The sequence below is a fragment of the Sus scrofa genome, chromosome 13 (assembly GCF_054392235.1).
Source record: "Sus scrofa isolate SSC_HxYL_T2T_F1_AM1 chromosome 13, Sscrofa_HxYL_maternal_Yorkshire_Landrace_v2.0, whole genome shotgun sequence".
Taxonomy (NCBI): Eukaryota; Metazoa; Chordata; class Mammalia; order Artiodactyla; family Suidae; genus Sus; species Sus scrofa.
This window is the reverse complement of record NC_139395.1, coordinates 92,567,501-92,592,240: the sequence shown is the minus strand read 5'-3', so window position 1 is coordinate 92,592,240 and position 24,740 is coordinate 92,567,501. Positions and strand designations below refer to the sequence as shown.

The following is a 24,740-nucleotide window of genomic DNA, read 5'->3' as shown; positions in this document are numbered from 1 at the left end:
CCTCTTTTTAGAGTCTGTGGGGGGACAATAAGGTATGCTTCTGGGAACACCTCCTCCATCTCCCTCTATAGGATCCAGTTCCTGTGGTATATTGGCCTAGGGAGGAAGGAAAAGGAAAAAGACATATCTCATAAACTGGCTGCTGTTGTGTGATGGCTTTTTGATGTATAAACTTCGTTAGTCTAAACTACATGCCCTAGTTATTAAATCAAACACTAATTTAGGTGCTGCTATGAAGCTATTTTGCAGGTGTGATAAAAGCCCCTAATCAATTGACTTTAAGTTAATAAAAGAAAGACTATCCTGCTGGGCCTGACCTAATCAAATAAGCTCTTAAAAAAAAATAAAATTAAATTTAAAAAAAGGCTTAGGCTTTCCTTAGGTTCAGAGATACCAAACAGTTTATGCCATTGGAGTTCCAGCCTTCTCATGACCTTCCTTTCCTTACTGACTTTGGACAAGAAGCTTCGGCCTATGCTCAAGGGTTCCAACATGCTCCTAATCTTTTCTTCCTAACTGCCTGCCCTACAGACTTCACACATCCTTATACAGCCCCCACAATGACATTAACTGGAACACCCTATATCCCTCCCTAGTATTTTAAGGAACAGGAAGGAGGAATGGTTTCAGTAATAGCTAAAGTAAATGGCCTCTTATATTTGGGCCAAACTGATTGGCTTTTGAAAGTGGGATTTTTTTGTCCTCCATTGTGAGATCCTGGATGCTAATTCTGAGGTAACAGGAAAGTTTTATTCAACATCATGTTAGGCATATATTAGTGTACCTAATCCTAGTCCATTGGATACTTTAAATCATTATGAACTGTAATTTTTGTTCATTTCTGTCAATGGATTAGTCTATAACAGATATATTCCAGGTATTTCTCAACACCATTATTATACTGTATCCCACTGATGCAGAAGTCACCTTATGCTATAGGGATACATAAAGATCTTCTTCAGTCTCTCTAGTTTTCATTTAATTTCTGGCTTCATAAATACAATTCTTAATGAGAACCTGGAATCCTGACTAGTACTTACATTTTCGCACATTTAAGTCTTTCAACCTGTGAGCATTTCAATAAATATTTATTGAGTTACTATGTACCCAGCACCATGCTAGGCTTTATAAATATGAAGATAAATAAAACAGGCATGGTCCCAGCATTCATAGAACTTGCAGACTAGTGGAAGAGATAACAAGTAATTCTAACTTAATATTATAACAAGTTAATAATTCTAGCAACTATATGAAGTATGGGAAGCTGTGGGAGCACATACAAAGGGCATTAAAGCCAAATATGGGGGATCTTTGCAGGTTCTCAGGTGGAAAGGATGCCTGAATTGGCACTTTAAGCATATGTAACAACTAGTAAAGAAGAGAAGGGAGAAAAAAACTTTTTCTAGAGATAAATTTAAGAGTCAGAAATGCTGATTTTTGAGTTCTGGTTCTGCCACCAACTAGAGCAATAATTATGTATATTTTATTCCTTTTTTTTTTTTTTCCTTTTTACAGCTGCACCTGTAGCATATGGAAGTTCCTAGGCTAGGGGTCGAATCAGAGCTACAGCTGCCTCCCTACACCACAGCCACAGCAACACTGGATCTGAGCCACATCTGTGACCTATGGTGAAGCTTGCGGCAATGCCAGATCCTTAACCCACTCATCCAGTCCAGGGATTGAACCTACATCCTCAAAGAGACTAAATCAGGTTCTTAACCTACTGAGCCATAATGGGAACTCCAAATTATGTGTGTTTTGTTGTTGTTGTTGTTGTTGTTTGTCTTTTTAGAGCTGCACCCGAGGCATATGGAGGTTCCTAGGCTAGGCATTGAATCAGAGCTACAGCTGTCAGCCTACGCCACAGCCACAGCAACGCGGGATCCGAGCCATGTCTGCAAACTACACCACAACTCACAGCAACACCAGATCCTTAACCCACCGAGTGAGGCCATGGATCGAACTCTTGTCTTCGTGGATACTAGTTGGGTTTGTTAACCACTGAACTACAAACTCAGTGGACTCCTGAAATTATGTGTATTTTAAAAGAAAGAATTTTAGATGATAATTGTTGGGCTCTTGACTCAATTCTCTTCAAAATCGGTTTGTCTGTTTATAATAATTTCACACTTCTAATGTTTTGCATCTCTCCCATGAAAGACCACCAGGTAATTCAATGATCACAGCTTTTTACCACTTGCTCAAAGTTGTTCTGACCAATGAGTCAACTCAACTTCTCTTCCTTCCTTACAGAGATAGTTCCTGTGACAAGGATTTTTGTGGGGAGGTCCCCACCCAGACAGAAGTGTGAATTTCAGCTGTGTACAACAACTCATCTGAGTGGAGGGAAGGTGAAACAATAGGACCAGAAGACCAGCCTACCCAGGTACAAATGTATCCACCTGAAATGCTGGACACAAATGGATTAAAAGGATGCATAGTTTGGTGTCTGCTTGACCAGTGGGCAAAATCTAGTGTGACAAGCCTGAAAGTAGTATTTGTATCCAAAATAGGTACTGTTTCTAAACTACCTCCCACACATAAGGCCCAAGATCACTTCTCTCCTAAGGCTGGGAAAAATTAACACTGCCCTCACTATAGTCTTGGTAGAAGTCCTTAGGACAATCCTCTTATGGTGCCTAAGGCAAATGCCACTTGGTAATAAAGAGTTTTTCTTTAGTTACAAGACTGATCCCTAAAATGGTAAAAACTCTTAGATGTAAAGCTAACTAGTGCAACTTGATTATAATATGGTCATTTAAATGTAAGCATTGATGTGATATTTGACACTCATGAATCAGACTGGTTTTTAATTAATATTTATTAAGAAGTGATAAGTTACTATCTTACATCTGAGCAGCCTACTCCTGAGATACCTTCTTAACCCAATGTGCTCAGATAGTCTTGCCCCTGAATGAAAATGAAAAGACCACACCTGACTGGTCACTTGAAAGAAAGGCCCCAATAATCATCCTTCCAGAATGTTGTGATATTAGGACATGCATAGGATCTGTGCTGTGAAATGTGCCTGAGACCTAATGAGAGAGGCCATTCATCCGTCCAAACTGATGAAAAGGGGCCCATATTCTGAGGGCCCAAAAGCCGTGAGCATGAGTCTACCCATCCTTATGCTGAACCCTGCCTAGCATAACCTTTAACACCTTTCTTTGAATAGGGATTCTCTCTCTTCCCCACTGCAGTTCGTGAGGATCAGGAGAACAAGAGGCAGCATTTAAGTTTGCTTGTACTTTATTAAGACTAAGTCTCTATCTTTGTGTAAAGGCCTGCTACTTTAGAGGAAAAAGAACCTGCTTCTAAGCTCAAAGCTCTTGGACTAGAAAATTAGTTCTTAAATAAACTAATAGAGTTTGAAAGACAAGAATAATTATAATAACAGAGTAGAAGCTAAAGAACATACCCTTTCTTAAATCAGTCACACTTAAGTGAGGGATTTATCATGAGGAAGTAAATGTCTGTCCTTCTTAGAAAGTGTGATAATATGCACATTGTAAGTGGCAAATGATCTAAATGAACTAAGTCTGTAATCAAGTCATGAAACTGGACAGTTTTATGAAGAGGGGCTGCAAGAAAAATTAATTGTATAAGATTTCATATACTCAGATTATAAAGGAACTACCACAAGCAAATTCAACCAAAGGGGGGAAAAAAAAATAAAAGAGGAGAAATACAATATAGTAGTCTCTTATGGAAAACTAACTGAATCTCTATAAAAATATAAAAATACATTTCAGGAATTTCCTGGTGGCTCAGCAGGTTGAGGATACGGAGTTGCCACTGCTGTGGAACTGGTTGCTGCTGTGGTGTGGGTTCAATGCCTGGCCTGGGAGCTTCTGCATGCCATGGGCATGACCATTTTATATAAATTTCAGAGCAACCTGGACAAGAATCAATCTAATTCAAATGTATTACTTAGGACATATATACCATACATATTGGCAGAAACCGCAATTAAAAGAGCACTCATATTGCATCAGATTATTGCTTGGGAAATAACATTCCATCTGTATCTCTCTTAGGAAAACCAAAAATAAGGCATGTAATCAATTTCTCCTTTGTAACACTTAAAGTAAAGCATCCTTGCAACAGCTATCAGAAAAAGCTATTTTAGCCAGAGATTATGATATTTTCAGCTCTAATGGAAACAATCAGAATTAGCATAAAAGCAAGAATGGAAAAACAGGAGTTCCCGTCGTGGTGCAGTGGTTAACAAATCCGACTAGGAACCATGAGGTTGCGGGTTCGGTCCCTGCCCTTGCTCAGTGGGTTAAGGATCCGGCATTGCCGTGAGCTGTGGTGTAGGTTGCAGGCGTGGCTCGGATCCCTCATTGCTGTGGCTCTGGCGTAGGCTAGTGGCTACAGCTCCGATTCGACCCCTAGCCTGGGAACCTCCATATGCTGCGGGAGCCACCCAAGAAATAGCAAAAAGACAAAAAAAAAAAAAAAGAATGGGAAAACAAATAGAATAAAGAAAGGTACAACTAATGGCTCCAAAACCAGTGAAAACAGAATATGATATATGAAAGAAATCAATAATAACAATGCTATCAATAGCCAGATGTACTGATATTTACATTTGTACAGAAAATGTGCTAAGTACTAAATATGAGTCAACTCTGCTTTGAGAGGAAGTAAAATTTTAGGAGGTTTTACAGTGTGGAAGTATTGGGGAAGGGTAGAAAACTAAATACTTGGAGAAAGCTAATGGCCTACCTCACTTGGAATTGAAAGAACTTAAAAGGAAGTAAAGGAAGATACATACTTTAGGAAATTAATTTGGTATATACCACGTGAAGGGCACCAGGTAGGCTACGTGGAGCAGGTCAGTAGGTTCTACTGTTGAAGAAAATTTGTTCTAAGGTCTTGCCTAGAACTTTGTCACATAGGACCCAAAATTAGTCTCTCTTTCCTATTCTCTCACTCTTTTCCTCTTTGCAACCCCCTCTCTCTTTATCCCTCTTACCTTCTCAACTTAACTCCTGTTCCCCACAGATAAGAGTCCTAACCCAGAAGTAACTACCACTTATTCACGCAAATGGTCTCAGGGAAAATGATTATTTATTTTATTGCCTTAAAGGACAAAGCATTGTCACTGTCAAAATCACATTCTGCTTTCATAATGGAATAAACTATTTTCATTTTCCTGAAATCATAAGTTCTCTGACAAGAAGCATGAGTGATGACAAAATATATCTGTGCAAAAAGTAGGAGAGGAGTTCCTATCATGGCTCAGTGGAAACAAAACTGACTAGCATCCATGAGGACACAGGTTCAATCCCTGGCCTTGTTCAGTGGGATAAGGATCTGGCCTTGCCGTGAGCTGTAGTGTAGTTCACAGATGTGGCTCAGATCTGGCATTGCTGTGACTGTGGCGTAGGCCAGCAGCTACAGCTCTGATTCAATCCCTAGCCTGGGACTCTCCATATGCTGTAGGTACAGCCCTAAGAAGACAAAAAAAAAAAAAAAAAAAAAAAAAAAAGTAGGAGAAAAGCCTCAATCATGGGACCACCCCTGCCCCTAGAACCCCACCATAAAAACTAGCCTTCAGCCATCCAAACTAACATGTGCACATTTCATTCCCCCGAGCCATCTGGTACTAAGCCTTTGCCTCTCTTTGTCCTTTTATTCTCTGGGTATGACATTGTTAAGGCTTAAAAAGTATTGGCTCCTTGGAGTTCCCATCATGGCTCAGTGGTAATGCGCCCAACTGGTATCCATGAGGACGCGGATTCAATCCCTGGCCCCACTCAGTGGGTTAAGGATCCAGTGTTGCTATGAGCTATGGTGTAGGTCATGGACGTGGCTCAAATCCTGTGTTGCTGTGGCTGTAGCTGTGGCCAGCAGCTGCAGCTCCAATTCAACCCCTAGCTTGGGAACTTGCATATGCCATGGGTGCAGCCCTAAAAAGAAAAAAAAAAAAAAAGTAATGGTTCCTCAGTGTATGTTTGCAGGAAGAAGGACAACTAAGTATCCCAACAGATGATTGGATTAAAAAAATGTGGTATATCCATATAACTGAATATTATTCATCCATAAAGAGGAATGAAGTTCTGATCCATACTGCAACATGGATGAACCTTGAAGACGTACTAAACTGGAACAAGCCAGCACAGAAGGACAAAAGCTATATGATTCCACTTATATGTGATATTTAAAATAGGCAAATTCATAAAAAGAAAGTGGATTAGAGATTCCCGGAGGGCTGGGGAAAGGGGGAATAGGGAGTTATGGCTACAAGATTTCTGTTTCGAGTAGTGAAAAAGTTTTAGAAATAGATAGTGGTGATGATTGCTCAGTAGTGTGAATGTAATCAAGGACCTTGAACTGAACATTTAAAAATGTGTTAAAATTGTAAGTTTTCTGTTATTTATTTATTGTCTTTTTGTCTTTTTAGGGCCGCACCCGCGGCATATGGAGATTCCCAGGCTAGGGATCTAATCGGAGCTGTAGCTGGCCTACACCACAGCCACAGCAATGCATCTGCGACCCACACCACAGCTCATGGCAACACCAGATCCCTCACCCACCAAGTGAGGCCAGGGGGATCACACCTGCAACCTCATGGTTCCTAGTCGGATTCATTTCTGCTGCACCATGTTGGGAACTCCCAGTTTTGCGTTATTTATATTTTACCACAATTTTTTAAAATAGGGGTTAAAAAGAAAATAAAAGAGGGGAAATGTATTTATTCTTCCAGTGTGGGTTGGAAGGAGAGGGAAAGGCAAGGAATTGGCTTATGCAGTTATGCCAACTGGCAAGTCTAAAATCTTCAGGGTAGGCCGGCAGGCTGCAGACCCAGAGAGCAGCTGCAGTTCAAGCCCAAAGGCAAGTCAGCTGGCAGAATTTCCTTATCATCAAAGGATGTCAGGATTTTTTCTATTAAGGTTCCAACTGATTGGATTAGACCAACCTCCTTTACAGAGGGGCATTCTGCTTTACTCAAATCCACTGAGTTAAATGTAAATCTCATCTCATCCAAACACACCCTCACACAAACATCAGCATAATCTTTGACCAGCCAAGTTGACACATAAAATTAACTATCACATCTTTTGCTTGTCCTCCACATGCACAAAAGTTCTGACTATTCCAGACTGCAGGAAGTACTTTGAATATGTCATGCTTTTTCTTGGCTCTGAGGTTTTACATATCCTTTTCCTTCTTTATGGAATATTCTTTTCATGCTTTTTCACCTGGGTAAACTCCTGCTCATTTTTCAAGGCCCAGATTACATATTACCTTCTCTGGAAAACTGCCCTAGGCCTACTTCCCACTCCAGTCTGAGTTAGATGTCCACCTCATTTCTTCAATCATAGAATTTACTGCATTGAATTATAACTGTTTTTGTCTTTCTCTTCTGCTAGAACTGTAATGGTTGCAGCATCTAACTCAGTGCTTGGCAAGAGATGGCTGTTCAATAAGTGTTGAATGAGAGAGTGGACTTTTTTTTTTTTTTTTCCTGGGCTGAACCCAAGGCATATGGAAGTTCCCAGGCTAGGGGCTGAATCGGAGCTACAGCTGCCAGCCTGTACCACAGCCATAGCAACACCATATTCAAGCCGAGTCTGCGGCCTACATCATAGGTCATGGCAACACCAGATCCTAAACCCACTGAGTGGAGTCAGGAATTGAACCTGAATCCTCATGGATAATAGTCGAGTTTATTACCACTGAGCCACAATGGGAACTCCACTGTTTTTTTTTTAATGAAGCAAACTTTGTTAAGAACAAAATATAAGTAATATAAATAAATGGATTTACATGACTAATAACTCAAACAGGGGGCTTTATCCATTAAAATACTTTGAAGTCCTTAATAATATTTCAAGAATAATAAACCATTAGGGTGCGAAGTTTTGTTAATTAAGAGGATTTGTATATTTAGCTTCTCTCCTTCTGGCTCTGTTTCTGCTGCTAGGTCTCGTATATTTTTTTCTTTTTTTCTTTCTTTCTTTCTTTTTCTTTCTTTCTTTCTTTCTTCTTTTCTTTCTTTCTTTCTTTCTTTCTTTCTTTCTTTCTTTCTTTCTTTCTTCCTTCCTTCCTTCCTTCCTTTCTTTCTTACTTTCCTTTTTTTTTTGTCTATGGCATATATTCCCAGGCCAGGAATCAAACCTGCATCACAGCAGTGACCCAAGCCACTGCAGTGACAACATTAGATACTGAACCCATTGCACCACAAGAGAACTCCTCCCATATTTTCTTTAATATTAAATTCCTCAGGCATAACTAAAGCTGTTCCTTAATAATGTGTATCTTCTTTTCTTAAACCATTATCAACCAATTAGGAAGGGTGTAGAGATACATATCTTTCAGCATCACCATGATGAACTTCAGTTGATACTTTTCTGATGTGCTTCTCCCAGAACACATCTCCCAGTTTGGCCCAGTCAAGTGAATCCCACCCATAAGACCACTTCAGGCTTCCCTGGACTTGCTTAGGACAAGCTTATGAATCAGTAGCTATTTACCACCATCAGATCTTAAAAAAAAAAAAAAAAAAAAAAAAGCCACACACACACATTTTTAAAGATTCTTTCTACAAAAAGCAAATATATGTTTATTGTAGAAAATTGAGAAATGTGAGAAAGCAAAGAAAATAAAAACAACTCATAATCCTATCACCTAGATATTACTACTGACCCTTCCAGGCCTTTTCTTATTTGTGAACATTTTTTCCCCCAAAATGGTATCAAACACAATATTCTATTTTATAACTTCCCCTTTACTTATCAGCACTGTAAACATTTTTCCATGTCATTAAATATTCTAAACATTATTTTAATGGCTTGTTAATATGGATCCAGTATTGGGTATGGAACACAACAGGTCAATCATTAATTTCTGGTTTCTGAAAGCCGAAAGGCAAATGGGATGACCAGCTGCCATCAATCCTTTATGCATGGATAGATCCAATAACCATCACAGGAAAAGTCACATATGTGAAAACACACAGATAACGATGTTGAAGTTTTCCCACTGAATGTAAATGAGGAAATGGGTTTTGATGGCCTCAGGAAGACTGTGAAAGAATAAATAGGAGTTAAGTCAAGAGGACTCATGTATCCCTCTTTGTTCTCTGTTCAGACATCATCTATGGAGAGAAACCAACTGAGACTAATAGTGAAATAAAATGTGTCTTCATTCATTTTTTGTGTTTATTTAGAATCAATACACTGTTTGGTTTTAAAAGGATTTGAAGCAACCATTCAATTAATGTTAAAAGAAAAATGAGACCACAGGAAATATCAACCACAGATGCTTCCAAGCACCTGAGAAATACTCTTTTGGGTTGTTTGGCCCTGAATATGGCTCTAGATTCTCTAATCATAAAGATAGCTATGTTTATTTAGCCTATTTTCTGTGGCACATGCACTAAGAACTTTATCATTTAAAGGTCAAAACAACTCTATGAAGCAGGTATTATAATTTCCGTTTTATATGTGAGGAAATGGGTTCTGAGAGATTGGGTAACTTGCCAGTTAGTGGGTGACACAAATAGTTGATAGTGGGGACAAGATTCAGGTCCAGATCTGCCTTCCCAAGCCCCTTCTTCAATACTACTCTTCAAAGTGTAACCATCTGTGGTAGGCAGAATAATCTCCCCCACCTCCCACCAAAATGTCCACACCCTAACTCCCAGAACATTACCTTATATGACAAAGGGGAACTAAGGTTGCAGATGGAATTAAGGCTGTTAATCAACTGACCTTAAAATAGGGAGATCATCCGGGGTTATCTGGTTGGGCCCAGTGTGTAATCAAAAGGGTCCTTATAAGTGGGAGACAGAGACAGAAAAGTCAGAAATGTGACAACAGAAGTGAAGTCAGAGTGGTGCAATGTAAGGACTCAGCCTACTGTTGCTGGCAATGAAGACAGAAGGGAGTCAGGAGCCAAGGGATGTGGATAGTCTCTATAGGCTGGAAAAGGCAAGGAAATGGATTCTTCCCTAGAATGTCTACAAAGGAAAACACTCTGCCAACACCGTTGTTTTAGCCCAGTGATAACTGAACTGGACCTCTGATTTATAGAACTGCAAGACAATAAATTAATGTTGTTTTAAGCCACCAAGTTTGTAGTGATTTGTTACAACAAACAGAAAACTCATAGACCATCATTCTATGAATGTCTAAAGATCAGGTTTGTATTCTTAAATAAAAGATCCACACACTTAGTACAGGTATGGAAAAGAACTACCTGCATGCAAATCCATGATTTTCCCTAGAAAAGAATTTTTGATCTAGGAAAGTGTTGATCTAGAGAAGTGTTGGATAAGACTATGAAGTTTTGGGTCAAGTGACATGGACAAGATTATTTTAGGCTGAGATAGAATATATTTGTTGGCTTTAAGAACCACATCCTTGGAGTTCCTGTAACAAACCCGATTAGTATGATGCAGGTTCAACCCTGGCCTTGCTCAGTGGGTTAAGGATCTGGCATTGCCATAAACTATGGTGTAGGTCAAAGAAGTGGTTTGAATCCTGTATTGCTGTGGCTGTAGTATAGGCCAGCAGCTACAGCTTCAGTCTGACCCTTAGCCTGGGAATTTCCATATCCATATGCTGTGGTTGTGGCCCTAAAAAAAAAAAAAGAACCACATCTTTGTGGATCATCTAGGAAAAAAAGTGAATTGTAAAACATCTTTCAAGGGCTGGGTAAACTGCCTGGTTAGATGTAATTACCAATGCTGGACAATGGGTCTAACCAATTCTCAAGAGCAGATCTGATCTTGACTTCTACTTCTGTCACTTTCTGCCTGTTCATATATCACATAACCTTTCTAAATCTCAGTTTCCTCATCTGTAAGATGAGCTGATATTACCAACTTGGAAAGATTACTAAAAAAGACTCAAGAAAAGATAGATCAAATGCATCTAGAATGATACTTGGCACATAGCAGGTGCCCAATAAATATTAGTTTGTTTCCTTCATGTTAGTCAAATACTGGAAGATTTTGTTACTAGGATAGGAGAAATGCCTATTTTTCTCTCTGCTTTGTTTCTATAGCAAGAAAGATTACAAACAGTTTACAAATTAACTAGATTAGAAAAATTTTAGGAGTTCCCATAGGGGTGCAGCAGAAATGAATCCGACTAGGAGCCATGAGGTTGTGGATTTGATCCCTGGCCTCACTCAGTGTGAGCCATGGTGTAGGTCGCAGACGTGGCTCAGATCCGACATTGCTGTGGCTGTGGCGTAGACTGGCAGCTACAGCTCCAATTAGACTCCTAGCCTGGGAACCTCTATATGCCGTGGGAGGCAAAGGACAAAAAAGACCAAAAAAAAATAAATAAATAAGTTTTAAAGTATAAAACCATGCATTCTACAAGTTGTGCTTGGAGGCCCAGCTTGAAATATGTTCCTCCAATGACTTTAGAGATTTCTGATTCCTTGTATTAATTATATCTCTTTCTGATTGAAGAAGCAAAAGTGATCCTTATTATCTATCACTAAACTCTGTCAAATACACAGATACAGTGTGTATTATACCATATGATATGCAGAACTGAATCCCATCAATCAAGGAACCTCTCCTGCTTATTCTGCTTTAAAAATATTGTTTTAATAGAGATGCCAATAAATCAGTAATAATTTGAAATTTATGAAAAAGTATTCGTTCACACATAATGCCAATAAAGTGAACCAAAGACTGAAGATAATGCTGGTGATCCCTTCCAATAGTCTTAAATTGCTATAAACTCTTTTCTTGATGAGACAGGATGGTGTACAACAGCAATTCATAGTTGACAATTTGCCTACATTTTGTTGCTATTGAAACAATAGTTATTGTTTCAGAAAAAGAGCCTACAATTTATCAAGAAGGCTAGAATAGATTTTTGAAAGAATCAACCAGGTTTGTTTGGTAGTCTGGAGTGATAATAGCATAAGATTTTCATAAAGATGGGCAGACAGCACTGTGAGCTCATACTGAAGAAATACATCAGTTGTGGTAAATAAGAACTTACAGCTGCTAATTAGGACAGAACCTGAATAATTCCTTCAAGCCATCTTCTACTAGAAAACTTTTAAATTGTATGTGATTACTTAGTTCTCTGGAAATGCAACTATTAAGGCAAATTTGTTATAATTTCCTTATACAAGAGGAGAAGAAAATTACAGCTAAGAGACTTAGAGATGACATGAGGTGAGAGGAAAGATGGATATGGGGTTGGGGAGAGGTGGGGAGAAGTGGAAAGGTGCACCAAACAGGAGGCTTACAGCAAGTCTGAGCTGGAGACTCAGCTGACGGTTGTAGGGCAGAAAGTTAAGGAAAGGGATGGCCAGGGGTTACCAGCTGCGCAGAAGCTACTAGGAACTAACGGCTGGCTCTGGGAGGGACAAAGCCTGAGAAAAAGGAAATAATTACAGAAGCATAAGCAGAAGGTAGGAAAGGGAAAAGTTGAAAAGGGGGAGGTAGGGATGAGAGTTATCAGTCTGTTTAGAGATTGGGCTAAATATTCTATCTTGCCATCAGCTTGGCAGCACTGGGTGTGTTAGTTGCTGTTTAGGCAAAACTGAATTGAGAAGCCAGTCTCCTCTATACTCATTGGTGTCTAATAACTTTAGTAGACTCTAATGAGCCATGCATACCAGAAAAGGAAAAGGTTAACTGAAGTCAAAGGAAAACCTTATGTGGCAGTTTTCAAACGAACAGGTTGACTTGGCTTGTATGAGGGTGATGATGCCTAATTTGGAAAAGAGCAATTTCTGTTGTACTGTTTTAAAATCCATTCTGGCACATTGTCATGAATGTGTCAGCTGGCAGCTAAAAACTTGCTGGAATGCAAGTCTTTCACCATTTATAATTGACACTTTCCCTTCCAGGAAAGAGCCTTTCTAATCTCTCAAACAGTGGACTTATCAATTTGCATAAAACATGCCATTCTCAATGAACACATATTTATCATCTACCACTTACTTTACTAATTTTTTTTTTTTAAGCAGAATTAGCTTGCAGTGAATCAGTACCTTTAAATTCAACTGTGTCAGGTGAATCTGTTAAGGAAGCCATCACTAGAAGCGGGAGAGAAAGGAATAAAATGATCCTTTTCTGTTTTCATGGTCTTATTTATATGTATCTAAGTGGTAAAATCACAAATTAGGTTAGATGCTAATTAAAAGTAAAACCAATTACAGGGCTGTTCTGTTAAGACTGGTAAAGTTGTACTTTTTGGTTTGTTTATTCTGGACCTAATTCTCATGAGAAAGGATCAAATACCCAGTTGAGTTCAAAGAAGCCTGCCAACCAGTCTTGCACCAGTTCCTGGACAAAAAAGGAACACCCAGAATCCACAGAGTCTACTACTCTCAAATCTCTCAAGCACTGTGTATACCACCTATACACATTTGCCTGTTCTTGCTGCCTTTTATCTATGAGAAAGCCAAACCTGAAATCACTCTTGAGGCCAAGACTTATGGGAATGCCAAATGAATTAGTTCAAAATTGTACACATTTGGTTTCATTTAATCATAACTGATTCTTCACACTATAGACACCACTCAATGAAATTACAACTCAGTCACATCCCCCATACATCACATTTCATTAAACTCCAATAATATGAAGCAATTGAAAAATGGTGACCAGATGCCATCTTATTTCAGACCAAAACATAAGTCAAATTTTAAATGAAACTTGACAACATCTGGTTGCTTAAGTGGCATACTTAGATTTATTAAAATTGTTTCACTCTTTAATGTCCACTAGAGATTACACACAAATATATATCACTACTGCAAAGCTTAAAAGAGATTTTATAAAGCCCCATCATTGGCAGGTACAAGGTTTATGAAGGAAAAGCATAGTATAGTATAGCATAATCTATCTCATCAGGAGTTAATTTTACCAGCAGCATATTCTAAAATTTAAAATGAACTATTTGACCCAGCAGTGCCATTTCCAGGAATATAGCCCAAGGACACCACTAGTAAAGTAAATAAAGATGGCAAGCGGGGATATTCATCATGGCTTTTTTTACACAATGAAAAATTACAAATAACCTAACTGTCCTTCAGTGAGGGACCTGTTAAATAAAAACATCAATGCATATGTATGTACATATATTGACATAAAAAAATCTTCATGTCATATTGCTAAGTAAAAAGTATAAAATGTGTGGGAGTTCCCATTGTGACTGGCATGTTAAGGACCATGCAAGTCTCTGCAAGAATGCAGGTTCAATCCCTGGCCTGGTTCAGTGGGTTAAGGATCCGGTGTTGCTGCAAGCTGCGGCATTGGTGGCAGATGCAGCTTGGATCTCGTGTTGCTGTGGCTGTGGTGTAGGTTGGCAGCTGCAGCTCCATTATGACCCCTAGCCCAGGACCTTCCATGTGCCACTAGTGTGGCCTTAAAAGAAAAGAGTATACTTGGTATGACTTTACATAAAACAATTTATATCTATACTTGTGGCAAAATTTCAATTATTCAGTACTTTCTTCTTTTTACTTTTTAGTTTAATTTCCCATGCAAACATGCATTTATTTTAAAATCAAGGGAAAAAAAACTATTCTCATCAGAGGAAAAAAATTACTCCATATTTTAGTCAGACCAGAAGTCACCCAGGAAGCCAAATGTAGTGCTTACATTTCTGTGCCTTCTGTTGAAAGGAAAACTGCAGATAAACAAACCATTATTGGTTTTTATAGAGAGAAACAGGATAGATGTTGTCTAGAACCCAAACTAAAACAGAGGTGAAATACTACATAAAAGGAGGATGCCTTTATTATACATAGGGTTTGAAAGAATTAACTCACTATGCATGTGTGCATGTATTACTATATTTTCATGACTAACAAAAAATGTGGATTCCAAATGGCAGCAAAGAATATAATTATCATTGGATTTTTCCTACATGTTACCAGTCTATAAATCTCTGTGTTAATGCGGAAAAATCTGACCTGAACAGATGGACCTCACGCTGTTTTCTAAAACATGAACAGATTTCTGATCTTCTGGACCAGGAAATGAAGTCAGCACTAAAACTGCAGACACTATCATCCATCTCCTAGAATTTCAATTTAAGGAGTTGCTAATAAAAGCAATATTCTCTCTTTAGTAATACAGCACAGTGTCTTAATGGCATGTGCTCTTGTAACACAACATAGTGGAGATTTGTGGCAGTGGAGGTGCTGACTGACCGATCACTGAACAGCATCCGTTTTGGAGAATCCCCTCACTGTGGTTCTTGGCAGGTGGCAGAATTTGGCTGCCTCCATCCTGCATATTCCAAGTTTCTCATGGAAGGCGCAGTCCTGAGGGCGGCCACTCTGTCTGGTTAAATCTTCATCTCATTAGCCCAGGGTCCCTTTTCCTTGAGCATCTTCACAGGAGCTTCTTCACAATAGATACCCTTGGACCTGAAGTCCAATAAAGGGCTCTTGGTCAAATAATTAGCAACTTTTAGAGTTTTTTTCCTCTGCTCCATCACTTTGTAGTTGTGTAACATAAGGCTATGGGGAGGCTGGTGGAGCCAGCAAGACTCAGTCTGAGGAGGAATCGGGGTCAAGGAGGTAGCCCATGAAGTCAAGATATTGTTTATAAAAGGGAGAATGAGGAATTCCCGTTGTGGCTCAGTGGAAGCGATTCTGACTAGTATCCATGAGGACGCAGGTTCGATCCCTGGCCTCGCTCAGTGGGTTAAGGATCTGGTGTTGCAGTGAGCTGTGGTGTAGGTCACAGATGCGGCTTGGATCTGGCATTGCTGTGGCTGTGGCATAGGCTGGCAGCTGCAGCTCTGATTCAACCCCAGCCCGGGAACTTCCATGTGCTGCAGGTGTGGCCCTAAAAAGCAAAAAAAAAAAAAAAAAAGTGTGAAGACTAGAATGAACACTATGATGTTGGAATGCAGGAAGTGAAATGGAAATTTAAGTTCAACCCACAGAGTGCGAGAAAATATTTGCAAATGAAGCAAGTGACAAAGGATTAATCTCCAAAATATACAAACACCTCCTACAGCTCAATATAAAAAAAAAAAAAATCAAAAATGGGCAGAAGATCTAAACAGACAATTCTTCAAAGAAGACATACGGATGGCCAAAAAACACATGAAAAGATGCTCAACAGCACTCATCATTAGAGAAATGCAAATCAAAACCACTATGAGGTACCACCTTACACCAGCCAGAATGGCCATCATCAAAAAGTCTACAAATAATAAATGCTGGAGAGGGTATGTAGAAAAAAAGGAATCCTCTTATACTATTGGTGGGAATGTACACTGATGCAACCACTATGGAAAACAGTATGGAGGTTTCTCAAAAAACTAAAAATAGAACTACCATGCGATCCAGCAATCCCACTCCTGGGCCTCTATCCAGTGAAAACCATAATTTGAAAAGATACATGTCCCCCAGTGTTCACTGCAGCACTATCTACAACAGCCAAGACATGGAGGCAATTCAAATGTCCATCAACAGAGAAATGTATAAAGGAGATGTGATATATATATACATACATACACACACAATGGAAAAAAAAGAATGAAGTCATGTCATTTGCCACAACACAGGTGGAGTGGAACCAGAAACTATCACACTAAGTTAGTCAGACTGCGAAATATAAACATCATATGATATCACCTATATGTGGAATATAAAAAAAAAAGAATACAAATGAACTTATTTGCAGAACAGAAATAGAATCACAGACTTTTAAAAACTATGGTTACCAAAGGAGATGGGGGTGGGGATGGGCTGGGAGTTTGGAACTGGCATATGCACATGAAGTATATGGAACGACTGACCAACAGGAACATGCTGTATGGCACAGAGAACTCTGCCTAGTGTTCTGTGATCATCTGTGTGGGAAAAGAATCTGAGAGAGAATGAATATATATATCTGCATGACTGGGTCACTTTGTTGTACAGCAGAAATTATCACAATCATGTAAACTATACTACAATATAAAGTATAAAAAAGGAAAAAAGTAAAAGAGTGAAGACTAGAATGAACACTGTGATGTTGGCGTGCAGTTGAAGATATTGGAGTAAACTCATTTTAATATAAATAGGTGAATAGATATAGAAATAAATATTGATGCATTGTGTATAGGTGCTCATGTGTTTCCTGGTTCTTTCTACTAAGATGTTCCTAAAGTGATGATACTCTAGTACCAATGACCACACCTAGCACCCAGACCTTGCATTCTCTACTAAAAGGAAGCAGGGCGCTTTGGAAAAATAGTTCTTTTAAATCACTGAAGTGGCTAGGGCAGGAAAAGTACAAGATGAGCCTAAAATATCTTACACTAGAAAGTACTCTGATAATAATAGAGATTTCAAAAACAACACAAGAAATAGCTCGAATGGGATTCGAATGGCCAAATCTGTAATAATTTCAGCATCAAAGTCAATGATGATGGTAATGGGTTATAATTACAACTTATGTAAATGAATAAACAAATAATTAAAGATAAAACTCTCCCTTACAATAGAATACCAACTAGTAAGTGTTAAACAAATGTTGGAATTGGAAAAATTGCCATTTGGCAATCATCATAGTAATAATAGTATATTTAAGCAAGAGTCATTATAAAATAAGTCATTGAAAGTTTGTTGAAAAAAGGGATGTTTACATGGTCTCAAAGTATCTCCCCACAAAATGTTTATTAATCACAAAGAGAAAAATAACAACTTTACAGAAGTTATCACCTTAACCAGCTCAAAGTTTACATCACCAGCAAAAAGACAAATCAATATTGTATCTTAATAAGATCCACTGAAAAGAATGCATTATCATCTCTATCATTTTTCTGCCAAAAATGTATAACTATGCCAAAAATGCATAACTCGCACCAGACAAATCTAAATGAAAAACATTCTACAAACTTAATGGCCTGAACTTTCAAAAATGTCAAGGTCACTAAAGACAAGAAATGAGACATAACAACTAAACGCAATTCATAATGCTGGATTTGATTCTAGGTGAGAAATAAGAAATATTTTTCCAAAGAGTAAATTATTGGGGCAAATGGCAAATATTAAATGAGGTCTGTGGATTCAATGGCAGAATTATATTAGTGTTAAGTTCCTCATTTGGGTGACAATTCTGTGGTTATGCAGGAGAGCCTTGTCTTTAAGGAAGACACTTAAGTATTTAGGGGTAACTATGCATCGTATCTGCAACTTACTTTCAACTAGTTCAGAAAAATAGGGAAAGTATGAATGCATGACAAAGCAAACATTGTAAAATATTTATAATTGGGTAATTTGGAGTGAAGGATATATGAAAATTACTTCACCTCAAGAGTCTTTTGGACTCAACTTTACTATAAGCTTGAAATTATTTCTAAGTAAAATATAAAAAATATACGGGGGAAAACAGAATCTACCGAGAGTTTTGGGGGAAAGAACACAAGTTAATATGTGTGAGGTGCTTAAAAATGAGCTAGGTAGATAGTAAATGCTAAATAAACATTAGCAATGATGGTGGTAGTAGTAATGAAGTCCTAAACTTTATGCCACAACTCACTGAAGCAGTACAAGTTGACTCTGGCTCATTTACTTGTTTTCTCTTTTTAGATTTAATTTAGAAATTGAAGTAATATTTATTTGCATTCAAGATGCTAACATTATTAAACTTGTTTTTTGTTGTTTAAGCACATGGTGTTCATGTAGACTGATATTTTTTAAACTGTCATCCTCAAGAAAAAAAGATGTTAGTAATAGGTATTAAATCAAGATCAAGTTTTTGAAAAGTCATTTTCATCTTTCATTAACTTGGGCAATAGGGTGGTAATGAATTATATAATATGTACATATACAGATCTATATATTTTTTATATATTCAATATATACAATATATTCAATATATATATTTAATAAGGGTAATCATATACAATATTATAATAATATACGTAGAATTAAAGACCATGGGAGTTGAAAAAGACTTTGGGAGACATCTACTCCAATTCCTTTGAAAGTAACTATAGCCTCTACATCATCCCCAACAAATATTATAGTTTCTGTTTGAACCTACAATGACAGAAAACTTATTCCTTCTCAAGGCAGCCATCTGGAGAGTCATTATGATTATTAGAAAATTATTGTTTTTTTGTTTTTTTTGGCATATGGAAGTCCTCAGTCTAGGGGTTGAATCAGAGCTGTAGATGCCAGTCTACGCCACAGCCACAGCAACACGGGATCCAAGCCATGTCTGCGACCTACACCACAGTTCACACCATCAGATCCTTAACCCACTGAGGGAGGCCAGGGATCAAACCCTCAACCTGACGGACACTAGTCAGATTTGTTTCGCTAAGCCACAATGTGAACTCCTGAAAATTATTTTTTAACATTGAGTCAAGGAGTTCCATTGTGGCACAATGGGTTAAGGATCCAGTGTTGTCACTGCAACAGCTATGAAGTTGCTCTGAAGGAGTTTGCTCCCTGGCCTGGGAATTTCCACGTGCCATGGGTGTGGGGGAAAAAAAATTTAAAAAAAAAACAACAAAAAAAAACTGTTGAGTCAAAATCTATATATATATATAATTTCCAGAGGCTGTTCCTATGAATTTTCTCAGGGGTCACTAATTAATTCCTTGTTTCACATGGCATTTTAGTATCAGGAAATACTATTTCCTACCCTCCCCATCCCAGGTCCCCATCATGAGTTTTCTCTTTTCCAAACTGAAATTCTCATTTTTTTGTTATTCCATGTATCACCTGTGGTTTTCAGTCCTCTCACCATCTTAACCACTCTTCCCTGAACATATACCAGTATCTATGATCTCTCCTATTCAGGAGGTCCTGTTTCTATGAGGACTGCCTGAGATCACACCCACTATTCTGATGGCCTCATGCATTTATGTTTATTCCTTCATTCGGTCAATATTTACTGTGTGACTATGATGTGGAAGGCGCTGTGCTAAGACATTATGAGAGATAAAATTAAGAAACTATATGCTTTATCTTAAAGAACTTACATGTTCATTTGGGAGAAAAGTACCACAAAACAGACACAAGTGCTATGCACTTTAAAGGAAAGAAATTATACAATTAAATATGTGTTTGCTTTAACGTCAGAGTACTAGACAACAAAGCAAAAGTAATCAAAATTTCAGACTAGACCTATTTTGTTTTGGGATAGAATGAGAACTTGTAAAAAGCAGCAGGTTGGGATTTAAGCAACATTAAGAGAGAAACTTCCAGATTAAGAGAATTACACACAGATTCAGAAGACACAAAGGATTTATAATTTTCACCCTTAAAAGCTCTGACAATGGGATCAATAATCACTTGTCCAAAGTGATTTACACACAATGTTATAAAGAGGCAAAAAAAATTAGACTAGACTGTATACACCAGGCTTATACCAAGTGCTTTACCTGTATTATTTTATTTAATGCCAAAACAACTGCATCAGGGTAGGCACTAATATTAGTCCCTCTTTAAAAAAAAAAAAAATTAAGTGAAGATCAGCAGCTTCAGTGACTTGCCCAAGCTTAAAATGGTGCTTACTATGGCAGCCAGGCTTCCAATCCAGGCTGTTACCTTCCAACCTACCTTGAGGCCATCAACTACTTACTGCCCAACAAACAGTATCTGGCTTCCACCCACATCCCTTCAATCTTTCTCAGTGGACTACTTGGAAAAGCCTCTTACTGAATAATCTCTTCCTCCTCCGGGTTCAAGAACACTTTTTACAGGGCCCTGCTATAGTCCTTGACAAAAGGTATCACAGTGAACTGTGGATGTAACTCTAACCTCTGATAAAGTGTTACTGCTCCAAGAACAAGAGATTACATCTTTATCTTATTCTTGGTAACCCCAAGCCGTAGGGCAGTGCCAGACTCAACAAATGCTAGGAAAATTAATCTTTTGGCATATTTGGCTCACTCAGGAGAAAGTCACCACTTTAACCACAGATTTCTAATATTGGGTCTAATTAAACTGCAGTACAGAGCTTCAGTTGCCACAATTCTGCAACCTAACTCTATCTTCTACTTCTTAACTCTAAATTAAGGGAGTCTCAGAACTAATATGAGTATCTGGCTTTAGTCTATCACCACGCTCAGCAACCTTACTCACCTTTAGGATCCTCACCCACATTTAGAACAATGGCTTAGCCAGAGTTACACAGAGACCAGAGGCAAAATAAATGGAAAATTAAATTATCTGGTGTTCTCATTCTGGCTCAGTGGATTAAGGACCCAGTTTTGTCTCTGTGAGGATACTGTTTTGATCACTGGTCTGGGTTGCTGCTCTGGAATCTACATTCAGTTCCTGACCTGGGAACTTCTACATGCCACAGATGTGCCCAAAAAAAGGGAAAAGAGATAAAAAGCAAGTGATTTTGATAATTCAGGAAATGATTAAATGAACTTTAATAAAGATGGCAGGCATGTGGATTGAGTTCATATGTAATTATAACTATGAAAAAGTGTTAAGTGCACATAAAAGTATTATATATGCCTACTAATCAGGTATAATTCTACTATAGCAATGACTATAAGAGAAACCATAGTGGGGGTTCCCTGGTGGTCTAATAGTTAGGACTTGTTGCTTTCACCACTGCAGCCTGGGGTTCAGTCCTTGGTCTGGGAACTGAGGTCCCACATCAAGCTGCTGAATGCTATGGCCAAAAACAAACAAACAAACAAAAAAACAAAAGCCAGAGCAAAGTATTTGACATGTAAAATGTTACATAAGGGCAAAAAAAATTTTTTTTTTTTGTCTTTTTGCCCTTTTCTAGAGCTGCACCCGTGGCATGTGGAGGTTCCCAGGCTAGGGGTCCAATCGGAGCTGTAGCCACCGGCCTATGCCACAGCCACAGCAACGCGGGATCTGAGCCACGTCTGCAACCTACACCACAGCCCATGGCAACGCTGGATCCTTAACCCACTGAGCAAGGCCAGGGATTGAACCTGCAACCTCATGGTTCCTAGTCAGATTCTTTAACCACTGAGCCACAACAGGAACTCCAAGGGCCAAATTTTTAAATGTATATTAATATTTATAAGACAAAACAAAGTTTTGTTCCACAAAAGAAAAAAAAACCTCAGTGATCTTAGCTCATCTCTGGCATTTCCCTTCCAGGTAAATGGGTATTATCTGTGTCCAGACTAGAAGGTAGACGGACAAAGAGTAAGAAAGGAGAGGCACTGGAGTGATTATCATTCTCTTTCCCACATTCAAGCCAGTGGTCAGCAGACAGTGACTTTTAAAGCAACACTTTGGTTACTTAGAGAATCTATTGTTAAGGGCAGATTAACAACAACAACAAAAAAGTGTGATTGAGAAGGGTACTGTGCCTGATTTTATAATCAAAATAATCCAAGAGAAACATGAAGTAAGAAGGATATAGCAGTGTCCCATAGCATCCTGGAACTGCAACTTATCAGAGTTTAAGAATATCACCAATGAATGTAAACTGGTGTAGCCACTATGGAAAATAGTTATGAAGTTCCCCAAAAAACTAAAAATAGAGTTGCCACATGATCTAGCAATCCCACTTCTGGGCCTATATCTGGACGAAACTATAATTCAAAAAGATACATGCATCCCATCTTAATAGTGGCACTATTCACAATAGCCAAGATATGGAAACAACCTAAATGTCCATTGACAGAAGAATGGATAAAGAAAATGTGGTACACATACACAATGGGGTATTACTTAGCCATAAAAAAGAATGAAATAATGCCATTTGCAGCAACATGGGTGAACCCAGAGATTATCATATTAAGCAAAGTCAGTTAAAAAGAGAAAAATAGGAAGTTCCCATTGTGCTCAGTGGTAATGAACTAGACTAGTATCCATAAGGACACAAGTTCCATCCCTGGCCTCACTCAGTGAGTTAAGGATCTGGTTTGCCATGAGCTGCAATGTAGCCTGCATGTGCAGCTCAGATCTGGTGTTGCTATAGTGTAGGCCAGCAGCTACAGCTCTGATTCAACCCCTAGCCTGGGAACTTCCATATGCTGTGGGTGCAGCCCTAAAAAAAAGACAAAAAAAAAAAAAAGAGAAGGATAAATACCATATGATATCACTTATATGTAGAATCTAAAATATGGGAATTTCCCGTCATGGCTCAGTGGTTAACAAATCCAACTAGGAACCATGAGGTTTTGGGTTCAACTCCTGGCCTTGCTCAGTGGGTTAAGGATCCAGCGTTGCCATGGGCTGTGGTGTAGGTCGCAGACGTGGCTTGGATCCCGCGTTGCTGTGGCTGTGGCATAGGCCGGCGGCCATAGCTCCGATTGGACCCCTAGCCTGGGAACCTCCATATGCCGTAGGTGCGGCCCTAGAAAAGGCAAAAATAAAAATAAAAATAAAAAAATTAACGTATGTGAAAAATAGATATGATTCTATTTATGATACACCAAATTTAAGATGCAATCTTTCACATTTCTAATCTTTAAGATGAAAATCTTTGTGATTGACATCTTACATTCAATGAAATATGTGCTTATTCATGAAATCATAACCTTTAAGTACTTATTTACAAACTAATATTCATGGCTACCTGTGGAGACTGGCTTACTAGAGGACTTTTATTTTCTGCTCTGGTGTTGGTGACTTTTGTTTGTTTTTTTTCATCTTTTTTATTTAGGGCCACAGGTGCAGCATGTGGAAGTTCCCAACTTAGGGGTCAAATCAGAGCTACAGCTGCTGGTGTGTGCCACAGCCACAGCAATGAGGGATCCAAAGCCATAACTCACAGCAACACCAGATCTTTAACCCACTAAGCAGGGCCAGGGATCGAACACAAATCCTCATGGATACTAGTTGGGTTCGTTTCTGCTGAGCCATGATGGGAACCCCAAGTTTCATTTTCTTAATAATAAGCTACATTTAGATGTTTATTCTATAAAAACAATAAAATGATTCCCATTTGGCTGTTCTAAAATGTTTTTAAACCCCGGGATGAAAATAATGCAGAATAGTGTGACACCCAATAATCATTCTTTTGTTTTTTTGGAAAAAGTTCTTTTGATCCATAACAGTTGCCAAAAAGTAGTGTTTGGGTTTTGCTTTTTTTAAGTCATTTGGCCAACCTTATATGTATGCACATTCTTATGAACCTCAGTGACATGAATTCCTAATTTGGCTAAAAAGTGGACTTTTGTCATATTTTCTCTCGTCTACAAAAAAATAGTCTAAAGAATAGCTCCTTTTTTATTTTTATTTTTTTAAATTTTTTTGGCCGCCCCGCAGCATATGGAGTTCCTAACCAGGGATCAGATCCAAGTTGCACTTATGACCTACACTACAGCTGGAGCAACGCTGCCAGATCCTTTAACCCACTGTGCCAACAGATGATTGAAACTGCATTCTGGTACTGTAGAGACGCCACCATCCCATTGCACCATAGTGGGAAATCCAAACAGCTCCTTTTTTAAAAAACTGCATAGTAACAGTTAAAAAATACTAGAGACTAAACAGCATTTAAAGTAAAAACACTTTCATTACATATTTAGAAATTAAACATACCACATTAAAGGGTTCAAACTGAATAACATGTTACTCTTCATAGAAGACAAGCCTATGTACATGTGGGTTGAAAATAAGTAATTACTTCTGACAAACCCATCTTCAGTATAATTTTACATTTAGTAATGAAAGGAATTTAACTAAAAAGGGAAGTGGAAGTATAAAGCTAAAATTTTAAATGTAATCTTTTTCATAAAATCATAAAATATGGTAGATTATCTCTATTACAGAAGAATGAAAAACTGATGTAAATGTCAGAAATTATAAAGAGAAAAGGATCTTTGGCTACATAA

The 24,740-nt window shown here is 38.3% G+C and overlaps 2 protein-coding genes and 1 long non-coding RNA gene across 7 annotated transcripts in view; 1 reads left to right on the top strand and 2 right to left on the bottom strand.

The window, feature by feature from the left end:
- The window catches only part of IL20RB (interleukin 20 receptor subunit beta), a 991,209-nt gene that overhangs the window by 133,087 nt on the left and 833,382 nt on the right, over window positions 1–24,740 (bottom strand). The gene's annotated exons all lie outside the window — the stretch shown is intronic.
- LOC146397468 (uncharacterized) overlaps window positions 1–24,740 on the top strand; it is a 39,507-nt gene that overhangs the window by 10,030 nt on the left and 4,737 nt on the right. For both annotated transcript variants that reach the window (XR_014823977.1, XR_014823978.1), the window contains exon 3: window positions 2,254–2,386. This is a non-coding gene — a long non-coding RNA (uncharacterized LOC146397468). The remainder of the gene's footprint in view (window positions 1–2,253; window positions 2,387–24,740) is intronic.
- SLC35G2 (solute carrier family 35 member G2) overlaps window positions 1–24,740 on the bottom strand; it is a 33,616-nt gene that overhangs the window by 5,081 nt on the left and 3,795 nt on the right. The window lies entirely within an intron of this gene.